Source organism: Aethina tumida, chromosome 5, assembly GCF_024364675.1.
Source record: "Aethina tumida isolate Nest 87 chromosome 5, icAetTumi1.1, whole genome shotgun sequence".
NCBI lineage: Eukaryota > Metazoa > Arthropoda > Insecta > Coleoptera > Nitidulidae > Aethina > Aethina tumida.
This window is the reverse complement of record NC_065439.1, coordinates 2,082,091-2,103,803: the sequence shown is the minus strand read 5'-3', so window position 1 is coordinate 2,103,803 and position 21,713 is coordinate 2,082,091. Positions and strand designations below refer to the sequence as shown.

The 21,713-nt window shown below is 25.6% G+C and overlaps 1 protein-coding gene across 5 annotated transcripts in view; it reads right to left on the bottom strand.

Moving 5' to 3' along the window:
• LOC109601122 (protein-tyrosine sulfotransferase) overlaps positions 1 to 21,713 on the bottom strand; it is a 132,289-nt gene that overhangs the window by 43,106 nt on the left and 67,470 nt on the right. For all 5 annotated transcript variants that reach the window (XM_049967355.1, XM_049967357.1, XM_020017342.2 and 2 more), the window contains one exon: positions 17,568 to 17,609. The gene's annotated coding sequence lies outside the window, so the exon portion shown is untranslated. The remainder of the gene's footprint in view (positions 1 to 17,567; positions 17,610 to 21,713) is intronic.

Genomic DNA, 21,713 nt, shown 5'->3' with positions numbered 1-21,713 from the left:
AAATATAAGAATGTATCAATGGAGTTATAAGCTTAAAATTAAAAATCAGCAAATTCACCGTTAAAAATATAAAATTTAAGAACTTAAGGATTCACAAATTTACAAATTAAGAACGTAAAAATTAAGCTTCCATGTTAAGAACTTAATAATTGATTCATTTCGAAATATAAGAAGGTATCAATGGAGTTATAAGATTAAAATTAAAAATCAGCAAATTCACTGTTAAAAATATAAAATTTAAGAACTTAAGAATTCACAAATTTACGAATTAAGAACGTAGAAATTAAGCTTCCATGTTAAGAACTTAATAATTGATTCATTTCGAAATATAAGAAGGTATCAATGGAGTTATAAGATTAAAATTAAAAATCAGCAAATTCACCGTTAAAAATATAAAATTTAAGAACTTAAGGATTCACAAATTTACAAATTAAGAACGTAAAAATTAAGCTTCCATGTTAAGAACTTAATAATTGATTCATTTCGAAATATAAGAAGGTATCAATGGAGTTATAAGATTAAAATTAAAAATCAGCAAATTCACTGTTAAAAATATAAAATTTAAGAACTTAAGAATTCACAAATTTACGAATTAAGAACGTAGAAATTAAGCTTCCATGTTAAGAACTTAATAATTGATTCATTTCGAAATATAAGAAGGTATCAATGGAGTTATAAGATTAAAATTAAAAATCAGCAAATTCACCGTTAAAAATATAAAATTTAAGAACTTAAGGATTCACAAATTTACAAATTAAGAACGTAAAAATTAAGCTTCCATGTTAAGAACTTAATAATTGATTCATTTCGAAATATAAGAAGGTATCAATGGAGTTATAAGATTAAAATTAAAAATCAGCAAATTCACTGTTAAAAATATAAAATTTAAGAACTTAAGAATTCACAAATTTACGAATTAAGAACGTAGAAATTAAGCTTCCATGTTAAGAACTTAATAATTGATTCATTTCGAAATATAAGAAGGTATCAATGGAGTTATAAGATTAAAATTAAAAATCAGCAAATTCACCGTTAAAAATATAAAATTTAAGAACTTAAGGATTCACAAATTTACGAATTAAGAACGTAAAAATTAAGCTTCCATGTTAAGAACTTAATAATTGATTCATTTCGAAATATAAGAATGTATCAATGGAGTTATAAGATTAAAATTAAAAATCAGCAAATTCTCTGTTAAAAATATAAAATTTAAGAACTTAAGAATTCACAAATTTAAGAATTAAGAACGTAGAAATTAAGCTTCCATGTTAAGAACTTAATAATTGATTCATTTCGAAATATAAGAATGTATCAATGGAGTTATAAGCTTAAAATTAAAAATCAGCAAATTCACTGTTAAAAGTATAAAATTTAAGAACTTAAGAATTCACAAATTTACGAATTAAGAACGTAGAAATTAAGCTTCCATGTTAAGAACTTAATAATTGATTCATTTCAAAATATAAGAAGGTATCAATGGAGTTATAAGATTAAAATTAAAAATCAGCAAATTCACTGTTAAAAATATAAAATTTAAGAACTTAAGAATTCACAAATTTACAAATTAAGAACGTAAAAATTAAGCTTCCATGTTAAGAACTTAATAATTGATTCATTTCGAAATATAAGAATGTATCAATGGAGTTATAAGCTTAAAATTAAAAATCAGCAAATTCACCGTTAAAAATATAAAATTTAAGAACTTAAGGATTCACAAATTTACAAATTAAGAACGTAAAAATTAAGCTTCCATGTTAAGAACTTAATAATTGATTCATTTCGAAATATAAGAAGGTATCAATGGAGTTATAAGATTAAAATTAAAAATCAGCAAATTCACTGTTAAAAATATAAAATTTAAGAACTTAAGAATTCACAAATTTACGAATTAAGAACGTAGAAATTAAGCTTCCATGTTAAGAACTTAATAATTGATTCATTTCGAAATATAAGAAGGTATCAATGGAGTTATAAGATTAAAATTAAAAATCAGCAAATTCACCGTTAAAAATATAAAATTTAAGAACTTAAGGATTCACAAATTTACAAATTAAGAACGTAAAAGTTAAGCTTCCATGTTAAGAACTTAATAATTGATTCATTTCGAAATATAAGAAGGTATCAATGGAGTTATAAGATTAAAATTAAAAATCAGCAAATTCACTGTTAAAAATATAAAATTTAAGAACTTAAGAATTCACAAATTTACGAATTAAGAACGTAAAAGTTAAGCTTCTGTGTTAAGAACTTAATAATTGATTCATTTCGAAATATAAGAATGTATCAATGGAGTTATAAGCTTAAAATTAAAAATCAGCAAATTCACTGTTAAAAATATAAAATTTAAGAACTTAAGAATTCACAAATTTACGAATTAAGAACGTAGAAATTAAGCTTCCATGTTAAGAACTTAATAATTGATTCATTTCGAAATGTAAGAAGGTATCAATGGAGTTATAAGATTAAAATTAAAAATCAGCAAATTCACTGTTAAAAATATAAAATTTAAGAACTTAAGGATTCACAAATTTACGAATTAAGAACGTAGAAATTAAGCTTCCATGTTAAGAACTTAATAATTGATTCATTTCGAAATATAAGAAGGTATCAATAGAGTTATAAGATTAAAATTAAAAATCAGCAAATTCTCTGTTAAAAATATAAATTTAAGAACTTAAGGATTCACAAATTTACGAATTAAGAACGTAGAAATTAAGCTTCCATGTTAAGAACTTAATAATTGATTCATTTCGAAATATAAGAAGGTATCAATAGAGTTATAAGATTAAAATTAAAAATCAGCAAATTCTCTGTTAAAAATATAAATTTAAGAACTTAAGGATTCACAAATTTACGAATTAAGAATGTAAAAATTAAGCTTCCATGTTAAGAACTTAATAATTGATTCATTTCAAAATATAAGAATGTGTCAATGGGGTTATAAGCTTAAAATTAAAAATCAGCAAATTCCCTGTTAAAAATATAAAATTTAAGAACTTAATAATTCACAAATATACGAATTAAGAACGTAGAAATTAAACTTCTGTGTTAAGAACTTAATAATTGATTCATTTCAAAATATAAAAATGTTTCAATGGAGTTATAAGCTTATAATTAAAAATCAGCAAATTCACTGTTAAAAATATGAAGTTAAAGAACTTAAGAATTCACAAATTTACGAATTAAGAACGTAGAAATTAAGCTTCCATGTTAAGAACTTAATAATTGATTCATTTCGAAATATAAGAAGGTATCAATGGAGTTATAAGATTAAAATTAAAAATCAGCAAATTCACCGTTAAAAATATAAAATTTAATAACTTAAGAATTCATAAATTTACGAATTAAGAACGTAAAAATTAATTAATTAATAATTGATTAATTTCAAAGTATAAGAATGTACGAAACTTACAAGTTAAAACTCAGAAAGTGTACTGATAAAATATATAAAATTTAAGAACTTAATAATTAATACATTTCAAAATATAGGAATGTAACAATGGAGCTTTAAGTTTACACTATAAAAATTAGCAAAGACATAAATATAAAATTTAACTTAAGCTTTTATGTTAACAACTTAATAATAAACATCCAAGTAAAATTTATTAATTTTTGAATATTGAAGTCTATAAAAGCTTGAATCTTATGAAAATTTAAGAACTTTGTATTTATAGAATTCAAGATTTATTTTTTTTTTTAATATTCATATATAACAGTAATATTTTATTAAATTAAATATTGAAGGATCATTACAACATACATTATTTTAATATGTTTTTTAAACTGGGTCAAACCTGGTTTAGTTCAATGCAGAATAAATCTGTATTCAGATTTTTGCCTCATCAGCAAATGGAGAAATAGTAATGGAAAAGAAAAATGTCCGAAGTGTTTTAATACTTCTTTCAGCCAACCGGGTCATTATTCTTCGAAAGCTGTTTAAAACCATGATTCATGTGCTTTATGCACATCATTATAAAATTTATCAATTTAAAAACAAGTAACTAATTGAAAATTTGGAAATGACACAAATTTCAAATCACTTGAGTAAAATATGTCAAAGCTTGATTAATGTAAAATAAATCTGGATTGAAATTTTTGCTTCTAGAATAAATATCGCAGTGGCAATGAAACTTTCCTGAATGGAAACGTCAAAGTCTTTTAATACCTCTTCCAGTCAAACATTCAAAGTCATTGTTCTACGAAAGCCGTTTTAAAATGTGCGCATTATTCCTGTATTTCTGGCACAGCATTAATGTCCGACATTGTTATTCCCGATACAGACTTCAATTTGCGCCGCACGGAAAATACAAGGAGCAAAGAAACCGAATCAACCGGAACATTAACATCTGATATTGAAATCTCGAAATATGCATTGTGCCTTTTTTCGGTGCGACACAATTTTAAATTATTCTTTCTTAATAATAATGTCAATCATTTCTGATTTATATTTACTCCGGAGTTTTTTACAAATGTACAATTTGTTTGGCATTAAAATGTAATTATGGCTTTATAAATATGTAAATGGTCGAATATAAATACAAAAAGTACGGTTTAAATTAATTGGATACATATTTTTATTCGTGTCTCATTTCTTGTTTTGTTACAGCTTCCCATTAAACAAATTCATGTTGTTATATTAAAAAACTAATTTCATTGAAACGTTATATTTTAAAAGCACATCAAACATTTATACTGACTGAGAGGCTTTAAAAAATTCAATTAATATACACGTTTGTTGACTGAAACTGCCCCCACAACAAAGCCATCCATCTGATCACTGTATCCGGATAATTGATTCGATTAATTCTGAAAGGATTGGGTCGTCGTATCCAAAATACACTCCCCCAAAAATCGAAAAACGTAATTATCCCCTTAACAACGCCGTTACGTCGAATTCCATCATCGCCCGGATCGTACAAGTAATTAAGGGTGGAATGTCTTGTTTGATGAACACGAACGAATCGAAATAATGTCGGTGTTCAACTTGTACAATTAAATGTTTGCGAGTTTATTTCGTTCGAACGCGATTAAAAGAGCTTTCGGGCGGTGCGTTAACGCAAAAACCAACAGCTTGAGCTTAACGTAAAGCTCGTTGTAACATTTTTCCGGTTCGCAGCCTCACAATTTTGGATTCGCTGACTTTCACCCTTCAATTTACTGACGTTACGGTTTTGTGGGGACATAAAAAACCACCGGTTTAATTTTAATGCATCTTTCTCTTTCGATAAATCAATAAATCCATAAATTTTTACAACTAAAAAAATATTAACATAAAATACTTTAGTTTTTACGTTTGAATTTTATAAATTAAAAATGAAATACAAAATAAATAAATTTAAATTAATTGAATATATGTTTTTATTCCTGTCTCAATTCTTGTTTTGTTACAGTTCCCAATTTAACAATTAATTTCATCAAAACTTTATGTTGTAAAAGCACAGTCATGACAGGAAAGCTTTAAAAAACTTAATTTATGTGATTCCTGGCTGACTGAAATTATCCTGCAATAAAACCACCCATATGATCACAGTCTCCTGATAATTGATTCGATTAAATCCAAAAGGGGTGGACTTAAACTTGCCCCCAAAAACGAATTTTTCCCCAACACAATTACCTCGTTAACAACGCCATTTACTTCTATAAATACCTGATGTTGTTTGATGAACATAAACTATCAGGAAAACTAATCGAAAAGATTCTTGTGTGCCCAAGTTAAATTCAATTAAATGCTCGCCATGTTTATTTCGTTTCAAACATGACTAAATTGTTTTCAGAAGTGTGCAGCCTAAAAAACCATCAGCTTAAAGCTTAACATAAATCCCGTTGTGACATTTATCCGGTTCACTATGTCACCATTTTGGATTCAACCTCAAATTTACTGTTGTTGTGTTCTTATTGGACTGTAAAAATTCACGGGGTTAATTTCTGGGTCGTTTTCCTGTTTCGGCTGAAGCAGCTTTTGCCTGTCTGTTGGGCTGAATTAAGCTGAGCACCTGACGTGTCGATTAAAATATTTTAAGTATCACATTTTAGTTTGTCATTCAAATCATCGTTAATTTAAGTATTTAGATATTTTGGACAAATTGTAAAAAACAGTTGAATTCACAAATTATGAACATAAAAATGAAGAATTATTTGAATTTAGTTAAGTAAAAATTTATTACTGGTTTAATTTTGACAACTAAAAGAAACTTAAATATTATATTATATTAAAGGAGTAAAATAATTTAATTGAAACATGGTCGTTTAAAAGCTTGTCAAACATTTATATTGACAGAAAGGGGTTGGCTGAAATTGCCCCGTGACAAAACCATCGATCTGATCACTGTATCCGGATAATTGATTCGATTAAATCCGAAAGGGGTTGGTTCCCACTTCCCTCCCCATTTATATTCCGCCAAAATTGAATTTTTCCCCAACATAATTATCCCGTTAACAACGTCATTTTATTCGAATTCCAACTTGATACGAATAATCGTCGACGTAATTAGGGGAGAATGTCTTCGTTAGATGAACATGAACCCACCGCGGAAAATGGATCGAACTAATATTTGTGTTAAGCCTGTACACGGTTGTTAAGTTCAACAAAATGTTTGCGTGTTTATTTCGCTCAAACATGATTAAAATGCTTTCAGAAGTGTGCGGCGGAAAAACCATCAGCTTGAACTTAACATAAATCTCGTTGTAACATTTTTCTGGTTCACTACTTCCACAGCGTTTTGTGTTTGGGGTGTTTCAGCCTTCAATTTTGCTGATATTACGTTTTTATTGGGTTGTAAAAATTCCCTTGGTTTAATGCCAATGCAGGTTTCCCATTTTGATAAATTTTTAAGTTTCTAATTTAAATTATTTTAAGGTATTACATTTTATATGTCAAAGTTGTTTTGTATTTTTTCCATACTTGTGATTTATTTCTAATTTTTTTGCTAAAATTTGAAAATAAAAAATTAACTTTCTAAATTCATAAATATAAATAAAATATATCTCGAGCGTTCGCGTCACCGACATGCTTATAACAATATTTCTGTAGCTATATAGCTGACGTATATCTTATAAGTGAAACTGAATGGATTTAGTGAAAAGTTTAATGTTTATATACTGTGTATTGTTGAAATAGTGTTTTTGTTTGATTATTATTTGAATTGTCAATTAACATATGTAAATTTTTAAGCTTCTGAACGTTATATGTCAAAGAATTTCATAATTTTTAATGTATATTTTAAATTCCTAAATTTAGGTTTAATTAAATTTTTCTTTCCATTAATTGTATGTTTCCTAAAATATATATAAAATACAAAATTAAGCTTCTAAATTAACAAATATAAACTTTTTAAGCTTCTAAACTTTATGTGTCAAAGAATTTCATAATTTTTAATGTATATTTTAAATTCCTAAATTTAGGTTTAATTAAATTTTTCTTTCCATTAATTGTATGTTTCCTAAAATATGTATAAAATACAAAATTAAGCTTCTAAATTAACAAATATAAACTTTTTAAGCTTCTAAACTTTATGTGTCAAAGAATTTCATACTTTTTAATATTTATTTTAAATTCCTAAATTTAGGTTTAATTAAATTTTTCTTTCCATTAATTGTATGTTTCCTAAAATATATATAAAATACAAAATTAATTTTCTAAATTAACAAATATAAACTTTTTAAGCTTCTAAACTTTATGTGTCAAAGAATTTCATACTTTTTTGATATTTATTTTAAATTCCTAAATTTAGGTTTAATTAAATTTTTCTTTCCATTAATTGTATGTTTCCTAAAATATATATAAAATACAAAATTAAGCTTCTAAATTAACAAATATAAACTTTTTAAGCTTTTAAGCTTTATGTGTCAAAGAATTTCATAATTTTTAATGTATATTTTAAATTCCTAAATTTAGGTTTAATTAAACTTTTCTTTCCATTAATTGTATGTTTCCTAAAATATATATAAAATACAAAATTAAGCTTCTAAATTAACAAATATAAACTTTTTAAGCTTCTAAACTTTATGTGCCAAAGAATTTCATACGTTTTAATATTTATTTTAAATTCATAAATTTAGGTTTAATTAAATTTTTCTTTCCATTAATTGTATGTTTCCTAAAATATATATAAAATACAAAATTAAGCATCTAAATTAACAAATATAAACTTTTTAAGCTTCTAAACTTTATGTGTCAAAGAATTTCATAATTTTTAATGTATATTTTAAATTCCTAAATTTAGGTTTAATTAAATTTTTCTTTCCATTAATTGTATGTTTCCCAAAATATATATAAAATACAAAATTAAGCTTCTAAATTAACAAATATAAACTTTTTAAGCTTTTAAACTTTATGTGTCAAAGAATTTCATAATTTTTAATCTATATTTTAAAATTCCTAAATTTAGGTTTAATTAAACTTTTCTTTCCATTAATTGTATGTTTCCTAAAATATATATAAAATACAAAATTAAGCTTCTAAATTAACAAATATAAACTTTTTAAGCTTCTAAACTTTATGTGTCAAAAAATTTCGTACTTTTTAATATTTATTTTAAATTCCTAAATTTAGGTTTAATTAAATTTTTCTTTCCATTAATTGTATGTTTCCTAAAATATATATAAAATACAAAATTAAGCTTCTAAATTAACAAATATAAACTTTTTAAGCTTCTAAACTTTATGTGTCAAAGAATTTCATAATTTTTAATGTATATTTTAAATTCCTAAATTTAGGTTTAATTAAACTTTTCTTTCTATTAATTGTATGTTTCCTAAAATATATATAAAATACAAAATTAAGCATCTAAATTAACAAATATAAACTTTTTAAGCTTCTAAACTTTATGTGTCAAAGAATTTCATACTTTTTAATATTTATTTTAAATTCCTAAATTTAGGTTTAATTAAATTTTTTTTTCCATTAATTGTATGTTTCCTAAAATATATATAAAATACAAAATTAAACTTCTAAATTAACAAATATGATCCTTTTAAGCTTCTAAACTTTATGTGTCAAAGAATTTCATACTTTTTAATATTTATTTTAAATTTCTGAATTTAGATTTAATTAAATTTTTCTTTCCATTAATTGTATGTTTCCTAAAATATATATAAAATACAAAATTAAGCTTCTAAATTAACAAATATAAACTTTTTAAGCTTTTAAACTTTATGTGTCAAAGAATTTCATAATTTTTAATCTATATTTTAAAATTCCTAAATTTAGGTTTAATTAAACTTTTCTTTCCATTAATTGTATGTTTCCTAAAATATATATAAAATACAAAATTAAGCTTCTAAATTAACAAATATAAACTTTTTAAGCTTCTAAACTTTATGTGCCAAAGAATTTCATACTTTTTAATATTTATTTTAAATTCCTAAATTTAGGTTTAATTAAATTTTTCTTTCCATTAATTGTATGTTTCCTAAAATATATATAAAATACAAAATTAAGCTTCTAAATTAACAAATATAAACTTTTTAAGCTTCTAAACTTTATGTGTCAAAGAATTTCATACTTTTTAATATTTATTTTAAATTCCTAAATTTAGGTTTAATTAAATTTTTCTTTCCATTAATTGTATGTTTCCTAAAATATATATAAAATACAAAATTAAGCTTCTAAATTAACAAATATAAACTTTTTAAGCTTCTAAACTTTATGTGTCAAAGAATTTCATACTTTTTAATATTTATTTTATATTCTTAAATTTAGGTTTAATTAAATTTTTCTTTCTGTTAATTATATGTTTCCTAAAATATATATAAAATATAAAATTAACCTTCTAAATTAACAAATATAAACTTTTTAAGCTTCTAAACTTTATATGCCAAAGAATTTCATAATTTTTAATATATATTTTAAATTCCTAAATATAGGTTTAATTAAATTTTTCTTTCCATTAATTGTATGTTTCCTGAAATATATATAATTTACAAAATTAAGCTTCCAAATTAACAAATATAAACTTTTTAAGTTTCTAAACTTTATGTGTCAAAGAATTTCATACTTTTTAATATTTATTTTAAATTCCTAAATATAGGTTTAATTAAATTTTTCTTTCCATTAATTGTATGTTTCCTGAAATATATATATAAAATACAAAATTAAGCTTCCAAATTAACAAATATAAACTTTTTAAGTTTCTATACTTTATGTGTCAAAGAATTTCATACTTTTTAATATTTATTTTAAATTCCTAAATTTAGATTTAATTAAATTTTTCTTTCCATTAATTGTATGTTTCCTAAAATATATATAATAAAATACAAAATTAAGCTTCTAAACTGTATGTGTGAAACAATTTCATATTTTTTAATATTTATTAAATGTTCCTTTATCAAAATTTTATATTCCTAAAATTCATAAAATTTATATTCTGAAATGTATACAATTTTAAATTTAGAAGTCTTTGAATTTTCAATAAGAATAATTAACCCTGAGTTTAAAATTTAAATTAAAATTCCCGATACAGACTTTAATTAACAAAATAAAAGAACTGAAATTTAATCAATCCAAAAATTAGCATTTGATATAAAAGTACTGAAATTTATATCATGTTGTTTATCGATACAAAAGCAATTTTTAATTATTTTCCCTGAATAATACTGTCACTTAATTGCATTTCATATTTACTGAGAATTTATTACAAATGTGCAATTTGTTTCACATTGAAATGTAATTACCTATTCATAAATATGGAAATGATATCAGGTACAAATACAAAAAACATCCACGGTTTAAACTAATTAAATATGTTTTTATGCATCCCTAATTTCCTGTTTTGTTGCAGCTCCAAATTAAACCGTGATATTACATCAAAAAATTAATTTCACTGAAACATCCAAGTCTGAAAGCATATCAAACAGTTTTATTGATCCGGATAATTGAATCGATTTAATCTGAGAGTATTATTTGCCCAAAATCCAATTTTTGCCCACATAATCATCCCTTTAACAAGCTTTTTACTTAACATTTTTCAACCCTCAATTTACTGCCGTTGCACATTTATTAGGCCATAACTATCGACTGGTTTAATGCCCCTTTTCCATTCCATTCCATTCCAGTAGAAATTTGGTTTAAAAAAACCAATTAATTTAGTCTTTGTTGCTGACCTTTTAAAGAACAATTTTGTAGTCGCCAAACCAATTAAATAAACCCACGTTGAAGATAAGACGCCGTTCGTTTAATTCAAAGACTAATCGGGAATTGAATACAAATTACCGTACGTTGGCGTATGCATTTTTCCTCCAATTTACTCCGGCTTCCTATTGAAACGAAACCGATAACCATATCGGGTTTGTACACGTGCCCGTTCCATTAAACACGACATTAGGAAGCACGGGGATGTTTTCACCGGATAAAACGTGGCAATCGCACCGGAACATGGAACGGCGAAGCTTATCCCGGAGATTATATTAACAACTCGAGTTCCGGAGGGATTATAGTGGTGATTAAGATGAATAAGTTAACGATTTAAACTAATCCATATTATTGCGTTTTAATTTGGTTTCGTTTGTACCATTTACTTAATTATAACTTCAGCTAAACTTGTGAACAAGTTTACTTACTCAGCTGACAAAGTAAAGTGTGCACAATATAAAATGTAGCACAGCAGATAATTGTATTAAAGTCGAGACTCAGGACAAATAAATTGATGCAAGAATTCAAAGAACACATTTATCATATAAATTCAGCGAGTGAAACAAAGCGACTGCGTTCCCCTTTGGAGTCGCAGCGTTTGCAACATAATTTAAACTGAAATATGCCGCTGCGACTTTCGCCTCACAGTTCATCGATCCTTTCCGGCAAATATTTACACCTCCATCGTTTTAATTACCGGTCGCACGAATTATAGATTCGACTTTATTTTGGTGGCCTCGTGTGTCGCGGGTTGATTAGTCAGATGGATGGGACACCTCCTGCACGGCAGGAGTGTAATTGGACGCGCCTGCTCCGGACATGGTTTGCTCCTGTGTAATGTTTTAGTCATATCTTTAGCCTTCTGTCAATTATTCAAAGATACACAAAAAATATGTAAGATATGTAAAAAAATATGTAAGATACGTAAAAATATGAAGGAAATGTAAAAAATATGTAAGATATGTAAAACAATATGTAAGATACGTAAAAAAATAGGAAAAATGTGTAAACAATATGTAAGATATGTAAAAAATATATAAGATATATAATAAAATATGTAAGATACGTAAAAATGTGTAAGATACAAAACAATATGTAAGATATGTAAAAAAATGTGTAAGATACGTAACAATATGTAAGACGTAAAAATATGCAGGAAATGTAAAAAAATGTGTAAGATGTGTAAAAAAATATGTAAGATACGTAACAATATGTAAGAAATGTAAAAAAATATGAAAAATAAGTAAAAAATATGTAAGGTATGTAAAAAATATGAAAAATATGTAAACAATACATAAGATATGTAAAGAAATATGCAAAAAACGAAAAAAAAATATGTAAGATTTGTAAAAAATATATAAAATACGTAAAAAATATGTAAGATACATAAAAAATATGTAAGAAATGTAAAAAATTATACAAAATATGTAAAAAATATGAAAAATATGTGAACAATATGTATGTAAGTAAGATACATAAAAAAAATTAAAAAATGTAAGATACGTAAAAAATATGAAAAATATGTAAAAATATGTAATAATTATAAAAAAATATGTAAGATACGTAAAGTATGTAAGAAATGTAAATAAATAGGCAAGATACGTAAAAAAAATATGAAAAATACGTAACAATATGTAAGATACGTAAAAAAATATGTAAAATATGTAAATATATGTAAGAAATGTAAAAAATATGCAATATACGTAAAAAAAATATGAAAAATATGTAAGATATATAAAAAAAATATGTAAGATACGTAAAAATATGTAATATATGTAAAAAAATATGTAAAATACATAAGAAATGTAAAAAAAATATGCAAAATATGTAGACAATATGTAAGATATGTAAAAAATGTGTAAGATACGTAAAAATATGTAAGATACGTAAAAAAATATGAAAAATATGTAAACAATATGTAAGATGTGTAAAAAATATGTAAGATATGTAAACCAATGTGTAAGATATGTAAAAAAAATATGAAAAATACGTAAAAATATGTAAAAAATGTAAAAAAATATGCAATATACGTAAAATATGTAAGAAATGTAAATAAATAGGGAAGATACATAAAAAAATATGAATAATATGTAAAAATATGTAAGAAACGTAAAAAAATATGCAATATACGTAAAAAATATGAAAAATATGTAAGATATATAAAAAATATGTAAGATATGTAAAAAAATATGAAAAATATGTAAACAATATGTAAGATGTGTAAAAAATACGTAAGATATGTAAACCAATGTGTAAGATATGTAAAAAAAAATATGAAAAATACGTAAAAATATGTAAGAAATGTAAAAAAATATGCAATATACGTAAAATATGTAAGAAATGTAAATAAATAGGAAAGATACATAAAAAAAATATGAAAATTATGTAAAAATATGTAAGAAATGTAAAAAAATATGCAATATACGTAAAAAATATGAAAAATATGTAAGATATATAAAAAATATGTAAGATATGTAAAAAAATATGAAAAATATGTAAACAATATGTAAGATGTGTAAAAAATACGTAAAAATATGTAAGAAATGTAAAAAAATATGCAATATACGTAAAATATGTAAGAAATGTAAATAAATAGGGAAGATACATAAAAAAATATGAAAAATATGTAAAAATATGTAAGAAATGTAAAAAAATATGCAATATACGTAAAAAATATGAAAAATATGTAAGATATATAAAAAATATGTAAGATATGTAAAAATATGTAAGAAATGTAAAAAATGTGCAAGATATGTAGAAAATATGTAAACAATATATAATATATGTAAAAAATATGTAAGATACGTAAAAAAATATGTAAAATACATAAGAAATGTAAAAAAAATATGCAAAATATGTAGAAAAATATGTAGGCAATACGTAAGATATGTAAAAAAATATGTAAGATACGTAAAAAATACGTAAAATATGTAAGCTATTTAAAATAAAGCAAGATATGTAAAAAATATTTACAACTACGTGGTGTAAATTACTAGTCATACGAATTATAGATATTCGACCTAATTTCAATGATGTCGTGTCTTAAGTTAGTTAGACAGATGAACATAACACCTCCTGCTTGACAGGAGTAAGTTGCTCTCATGAGATATTTTAGTCTTTAGGTTTCAACCAATTATTGAAACATTAAACAGATCTAATCCAATCAGACATACTAATAAATTATGATGGTCACACACGTTTCAGAAATTATTTACACCTCCACTGTTTTAATTACTAGTTGATGTCGTATTTCAATTTGATTAACCAGATGAAAATGACAGTTCCTTTATGGCAGGAAATATATAAATGAATAGGTAATATTTCAGTAAAACCTTCAGCCTTGAACCAATTATTGAGTCATTAAACACGTCTTCGGGACACATCTAATTCAATCCGCCAAGCTGGTAAATTATGATGTGAGCGAAAGAGATGTTTTATGGTCTGCGTCAGGTCGATGTAGTGCAGCTATTTCGCACGTAATTTAATTTGATGTATCGGCCATTAGAGTATTATATGCACCAGATGCTGCATGAAGAGTACTAACGTTGCATAACTTTCAAAAATGATGAATGAAGACGGAACAATTCGTTGATCTGCAATTTTAAAAAAATCACCCCCGCAACGCCAGCCGGAATAGGTGGGCAAATTTCGTTGCGGGTTAACTACCCCCTGTTCCTGCGATCGATGACCGCAACAAATGGCGTTTCGTTCGACGGTTGGCAAAGCACTCGCGAACAAATTCGGCAGTAATTAACGGCGGATTCGGAACCAGGAATTATGACCGTGAATAAATTTCTACCGTAATGGATATTTATTGCGGTTTGAAGAGCTCAATTACCATACCGCTACGGTATAAAAAATATCTTGGGTTTATTAACAATAATTAATAACAGTCTTATATAATAATTGAAATAAGGATGATAAAGAGTCACTGAAAAATATTAGAAAAGCTCAAAATAATTTTACACTTCTGCATATTTGAAAAACAATCTCAAAGGCAGCAGCTTCTTTTATGATTTTAAGTGTAAAATATGTAAGATATGTAAGAAATGCAAAAAATATTTAAGATGTAAAATAATGTAAGATATGTAAAGAAATATGTAAGATAAGTAAAAAATATGTACGATAGGTAAAAAATATATATAATATGTAAAAAATATGTAAGATATGAAAAATAATGTAATATATTTAAAAAATATGTAATATTTGTAGAAAATATGTAAGATTTGTAAAAAATATGTAAAATAATGTGATATTTAAAAAGTATGTAAGATACGTAAAAAATATGTAAGATTTGTAAAAAATTTGTAAGATATGTAACAAAATGTAAGATATGTAAGAAAATATGTAAAAAATATGAATAAAATATATATAATATGTAAAAAATATTTAAGATTTGTAGAAAATATGTAAAATATGTAACAAAATGTAAAGTATGTAAAAAAATATGTCTAATAAATATGTAAGATATGTAAAATATATGTATAATATGTAAAAAATATGAATAAAATATGTAAAAAAATATGTAAGATATGTAAAAAATATGTAAGATTTGTAGAAAATATGTAAGATTTGTAAATAATATGTAAGATATGTAAGAAAATATGTATAATATGTAAAAAGTATGAATAAAATATGTAAAAAAATATGTAAGATATGTAAGAAAATATGTATAATATTTAAAAAAATGTATAAAATATATAAGATATGTAAAAGAATATGTAAGATATGTAAAAAAATATGTAAAAAATATGTAAGAAATGTAAAATAATGTAAGACATTTAAAAAATATGTAAGTTACGTAAAAAATATGTAAGATATGCAACAAAATGTAAGATATTTAAGAAAATATGTAATATTATGTAAGAAAATGTAAGATTTGTAAAGTAATACATATATCTTACATGTAAGATATGTAAATAATGTAAGATATTTAAAAAAATATGTAAGATTTGTAAAAAATATGTAAGATTTGTAAAAAATATATATAATATGTAAAAAGTATGAATAAAATATATAAAAAAATTTGTAAGATATGTAAAAAATATGTATAATATTTAAAAAAATTTATAAAATATATAAGATATGTAAAAAAATATGTAAGATATGTAAAAAAATATGTAAAAAAGATGTAAGATAAGTAAAAAATATGTAAGGTATGTAAAATAATGTAAGACATTTAAAAAATATGTAAGATATGTAAAAAATATGTAAGATTTGTAAAAAAATATGTAAGTTATGTAACAAAATGTAAGATATGTAAGAAAATATGTATAATATATAAAAAATATGTAAGATACGTAAAAAATATGTATAATATGTAAAAAAATGTAAGATTTGTAAAGTAATACATATATTCTATATGTAAGATATGTAAAAAATATGTAAGATACGTAAAAAATATGTAAGATAAGTAATAAGCATTAAGATATATAAACAAACGTAAGATATTTAACATAATATGTGTAATAAATACGTAAGATATGTAATAAATGATCTATAACATATTATTTTTAAAAATACTTAAATAATCAAATCAGAATATTTAAAAAGAAATGAAATAATATTAATAAATAGATGTTTTAATACAATTTTATTATATATTTTTTAAGTTCATTACCTTCATAAAATTATACATAGTAGTTAAAATATTTATCCTATGACCATTAATGATAGTAATTGGTAAAACATAATTTTTAGTTAATTGAATGTAGCAGTATAAATCAAAAATCCATTAAAAAATCTTAATTAAAGTGTGCTTTTATGAATATCAGTTAATAAAACTACTTCATAATATAATCTTATTATTATCTGATTTAATTTCAGCCTTATTACATCCATAAAACCAAAGCTAATAATTAAACGAAGGGTTAAAAGTCTATAAACAAGAATTATTAAGCACTAAAACATAAAAATATAACCTGTTCATTAACAAAACATGTAATAAAAATTTAACGTTCCGTTATGAAGCTACAATTATCATAGGATGTTGTAAACAAAAGTATCATTAGAATTTTATGGCAAATAAAAAGGGTCCATACTGTTTTGTGTTGCTAAGAAACGCCACACAGAAGTTAATTAAAGTGTTGAGTTACGGCTCCATTCTTTTCATAGCTTTTAGTGAATTAGCCACAGCCACATTATTATGATTAATTAAAGATTTTTGCAATAAATTAATTTATTTCGACAACGAAAGGATTTCTAATAAATTGGAATATCGATTAAGGTGAACAAAAAAACAAATTTGAATAACTAGGAAAAAAATTAATTGGATCGCCGCTAGTTTTTGATTATTGAAGTTGTTCCGTTAAATAATAACAAACAAACAAACAAACAAACAAAAAGGAACTACAGCAGGATCGATAGGCAAATAAAACACGATCGCCGCCGGGAAATGAATAACTTAACAAACGGAAAATCCAATTAAAAAAGCACTCACCCCCAGCAACAAGAACAACAATCGGCAAGCTGAAACGCACACCTGAAACAAAACGTTCATGATTAATAACCGGGAGGCAAGGGGCCCGATGATTTTCCGGACGCGAGATAAAACTCATTTTATCGACGGGCGAATAAATTAATCGGGGGGGAAATGACGAGTATCAATGGATTCACTCGTACAAACCGCGTTCGTTTCCGATGCGCCGCACATAATTCGAGGATTTCACATTTGGAACATCAAAGAGCCTCATTAAATATATTTCACTATTGCATTAATAAAAAAACGTCGCGACCGGTGTATCATTTGAATAATATTGTTGGTTTTTTGCATTATTATAACTAAACCGAACGTAATAAGCATAATGGATTTTGTGCTCATGTAGCAATTCGGCCTTGGCATATAAAACATCTAAATGGGTATGTATGATCTAATTATGAGCTAATGGAATTCACGGGGCTCATAAAGTTCACAATAAAAATTACGCAAAATAATCGGATTGATACGATTCGAGTTCCCGAACTATTTGCATAAAAATTGGGCTTACTTTTTATAATTTAAATATATAAATAAATATGAAATATGTAAAATTAAATATATAAATTATGTAAACTATGAATAAAATGCAAAATATGAAAACTATGAAAATTATGTAAAATATAAAAAATATGAAAAATATAAAAAATATGAAAAATATGAAAAATATGAAAAATATAAAAAATATGAAAAATATAAAAAAAATGAAAAACAAAAAATATAAAAAATATGAAAAATATAAAAATTATGAAAAACATGAAAAATATAAAAAATATGAAAAATATAAAAAATATGAAAAATATAAAAAATATATCACATATGAAAAATATTAAAAATATGAAAAATCTATAAAATATAAAAAATATGAAAAATATCAAAAATATGAAAATATGAAAAATATAAAAAATATGAAAAATAAAATAAACCTATGACAAATATATAAAATATGTAAAATATGTAAGATGTAAAATATGAAAAATATGACAAATATGAAAAATATATAAAATATGTAAAAATATGAAAAATATGAAAAATATATAAAATATGTGAAATATGTAAAATATGATAAATATGAAAAATATAAAAAATATGAAAAAATATATCAAATATGAAAAATATATAAAATATGTGAAATATGTAAAATATGATAAATATGAAAAATATAAAAAATATGAAAAATATCAAAAATATCAAAAATATGAAAATATAATAAATATAAAAAATATGAAAAATAAAATAAACATGACAAATATATAAAATATGTAAAATATGTAAGATGTAAAATATGAAAAATATGACAAATATGAAAAATATATAAAATATGTAAGATATGTAAGATATGTAAGATATGTAAGATATGTAAGATATGTAAGATATGTAATATATGTAAGATATGTAATATATGTAAGATATGTAATATATGTAAGATATGTAAAATATGTGAAATATGTGAAATAAATATGTAAAATGTGTGACATATGTGAGATATGTAAAACTTATGTTACGTATTATTTAAATTTGCGACGTTGTCGCATAAACAAACGCAATTTAAGTTTTAAATATCCACATTTTCAATGTCCATTCTCATTGTCAAGCATGTGAACTGTGTGTGTAATAAAAGACACATTTTCAATTTTTCGCCCACCATCACATACACAAGAGTTCTTTTGAAGGGGGTCGACACAAAAGCCGGACGGCCAGCTTCTATCAATTTCATAAAGTTTATATTAGTTCCCCGACCGAATTCGCATGGAAATGTATGCCGTGGCGCAACTGAAGCCGACCGGGTTATATCCGTGGAAAGTTGTTGTGACAGCTCGGAAACTCCCCGAGCAAAGAGGATATCGCGTTGCCCGATACCGCGAGTTCTCACGTCCATTACCGGAAACGGCGGGACGACTTTGATGCCTGCGGGATCAAAGTTGTAACGGGAACGTGTGCAATAACGTATGCGAAGCTCCAATAACGAAAAATAGTATTAAAAGTTTGCGCACCATAGATCATGATTGGGATTAATAACACGTCGATGTTTATGTGCTCGGTCGGAGCAGATTAGCTATGTCACACTATTGGCGATGGTTACGCCCGATAATAATTAATCAGCATACCAGATGGTTGGAAGGATCCCGGCCGTAATAGATAATGACACATGACCAAATTTGATTAATCTACCAGCTTAAAATAAATCTAAACTACACAAATATATTTGTACATATTTATAAGTGGGGAGTACTACAGTTGGGAGGCCCCCATTTAGCCCTTAAAATAATCAAGTGACAATAAACCACTACAAAAATAATGGACAAGATAAATATCTACCATACTAATTGTAGATAAAGTTGTTGTGGTAAGTGACCTTCACAAAGTTCTAAGATCTAAGTTAATGGCGAGTTTCCCCCACAAATTGCAACGGCCTTTGATGCAGTTAAAGTCCCAATTACACAAAACGTCCGACCAAGTCGACGCGGTCCTGATCCCGGCCCGTCAGCCTAATCGCACTCGGGTCCAGATTAAGACGGACCCAAATAAACGTCGAGGACTAAGGACGCTTTGAGAAGAACGAGGCCGGACGTCAGTTCCAGTTGTCATTGCACCGGACCACTTGTCCCCGTTCCCGTGATTTAACGTGGCAGTAATTTCCAGACACAATTGTCCATAGGGTTTAGTGCAAGATTATGCAGATGACAAAAGCCGTTCTAAAAATAGCCCGTTTACTCCCCCACGTTGAATTCAATACACAACGAACGGTGCACGTACCATATCTGGTCGGTCTTTAGTGTTGGCTCCCTTTGTCATCCCGTTCACAAATCAGCACAAAAACCAATGTAGCGAGAAACCGGAGACGATATCACGGCCAGGAATTTTCCACGTACGTCTTTAAACTAATAAAGCCCGCGGGGGTGGCTGGGGGGACGGCGTATCGTGCACACACTCGACGCCAATTCAATCCTTAATTCTATTTTCGACTGAATATTCAAACGTCAGCGTTGCCGAGGCACTCTTTGCATTTCCGAGTGCAAACACATTCGATTGCTTCGGCTGTATCGGTTCGCGTATCACGAATGCCCGCTTTGATTTAATGACGTCTACTTTCAATGGCGAAGCTGGTTGTTTATTTTTTTTTGCCTCGTTTTCGTTCCTTTTGCAGTGTACGAACATGAAAATGCTACAAAGTATGGGAATTACACGGGCGCACTTGGCGGAGGAATAATCGAATCATGTGGATACATATTTTGTCGGGAACAGTTTCGGGAACTGTCGAAAGTTTCGGTCCCGCATTATTTTAAATTCAGCTTCGGAACAACCGATAAAGCAAGTCGTAAAACTTTACGACGTCACGTAATTAATTCGAATTCATGCACATGACGAAGTGAAAATCATAAATACGGAAAGTTTTGCGAATGATTTGCAACGTGTAGGCAACAACTGCGACTGACATAAATCCGTGCTACTGGCAAAGGCAAATTTTTTCCTCGTTGGGTGCAGGGTCATTCACTTGTCCTTCTTTTAAGTCACACAAAAAGTTAGGTTAATGAACACACACAGTCTGGATATATAACTTAACCTAACTTTGGCAATGTATTGACATTAATTACAGCTATTACTTTTGGGTGCTGAGAACACCACTTAAAATAATTACATTATGTTTAATGTGATATAAAATGTTACTTATGGTTTAAGCAAGTTATATTGATTATACAATTGATTAACCATGTTTACCTGACAAACTGTAATATATTATTATTTCAATCGTACATTTTATACTCATAGAAATCGATTTAGTCGTCTTATATTTTAAACCAGTCGTCCCAAACATTAGTTTGTAGTAGTCACAGTTATAACCGAAATATTATTTCAGTGATCGTACCTTTTATACTGATAGAAATCGATTCAGTCGTCTTACATTTTAAACCAGTCGTCTCATACTTTAACTTGTAGTAGACCCACATTTATAACAGAAATAAAATTGTAGTCGTCGTACTTTTTAGGCTAATAGAAATCGTTTTAGTCGTCTAACATTTTAAACCAGTCGTCCAAAACATTAGCTTGTAGTAGTCCCAGTTATAACCGAAATATTATTTCTGCGGTCGTACCTTTTATACAGATATA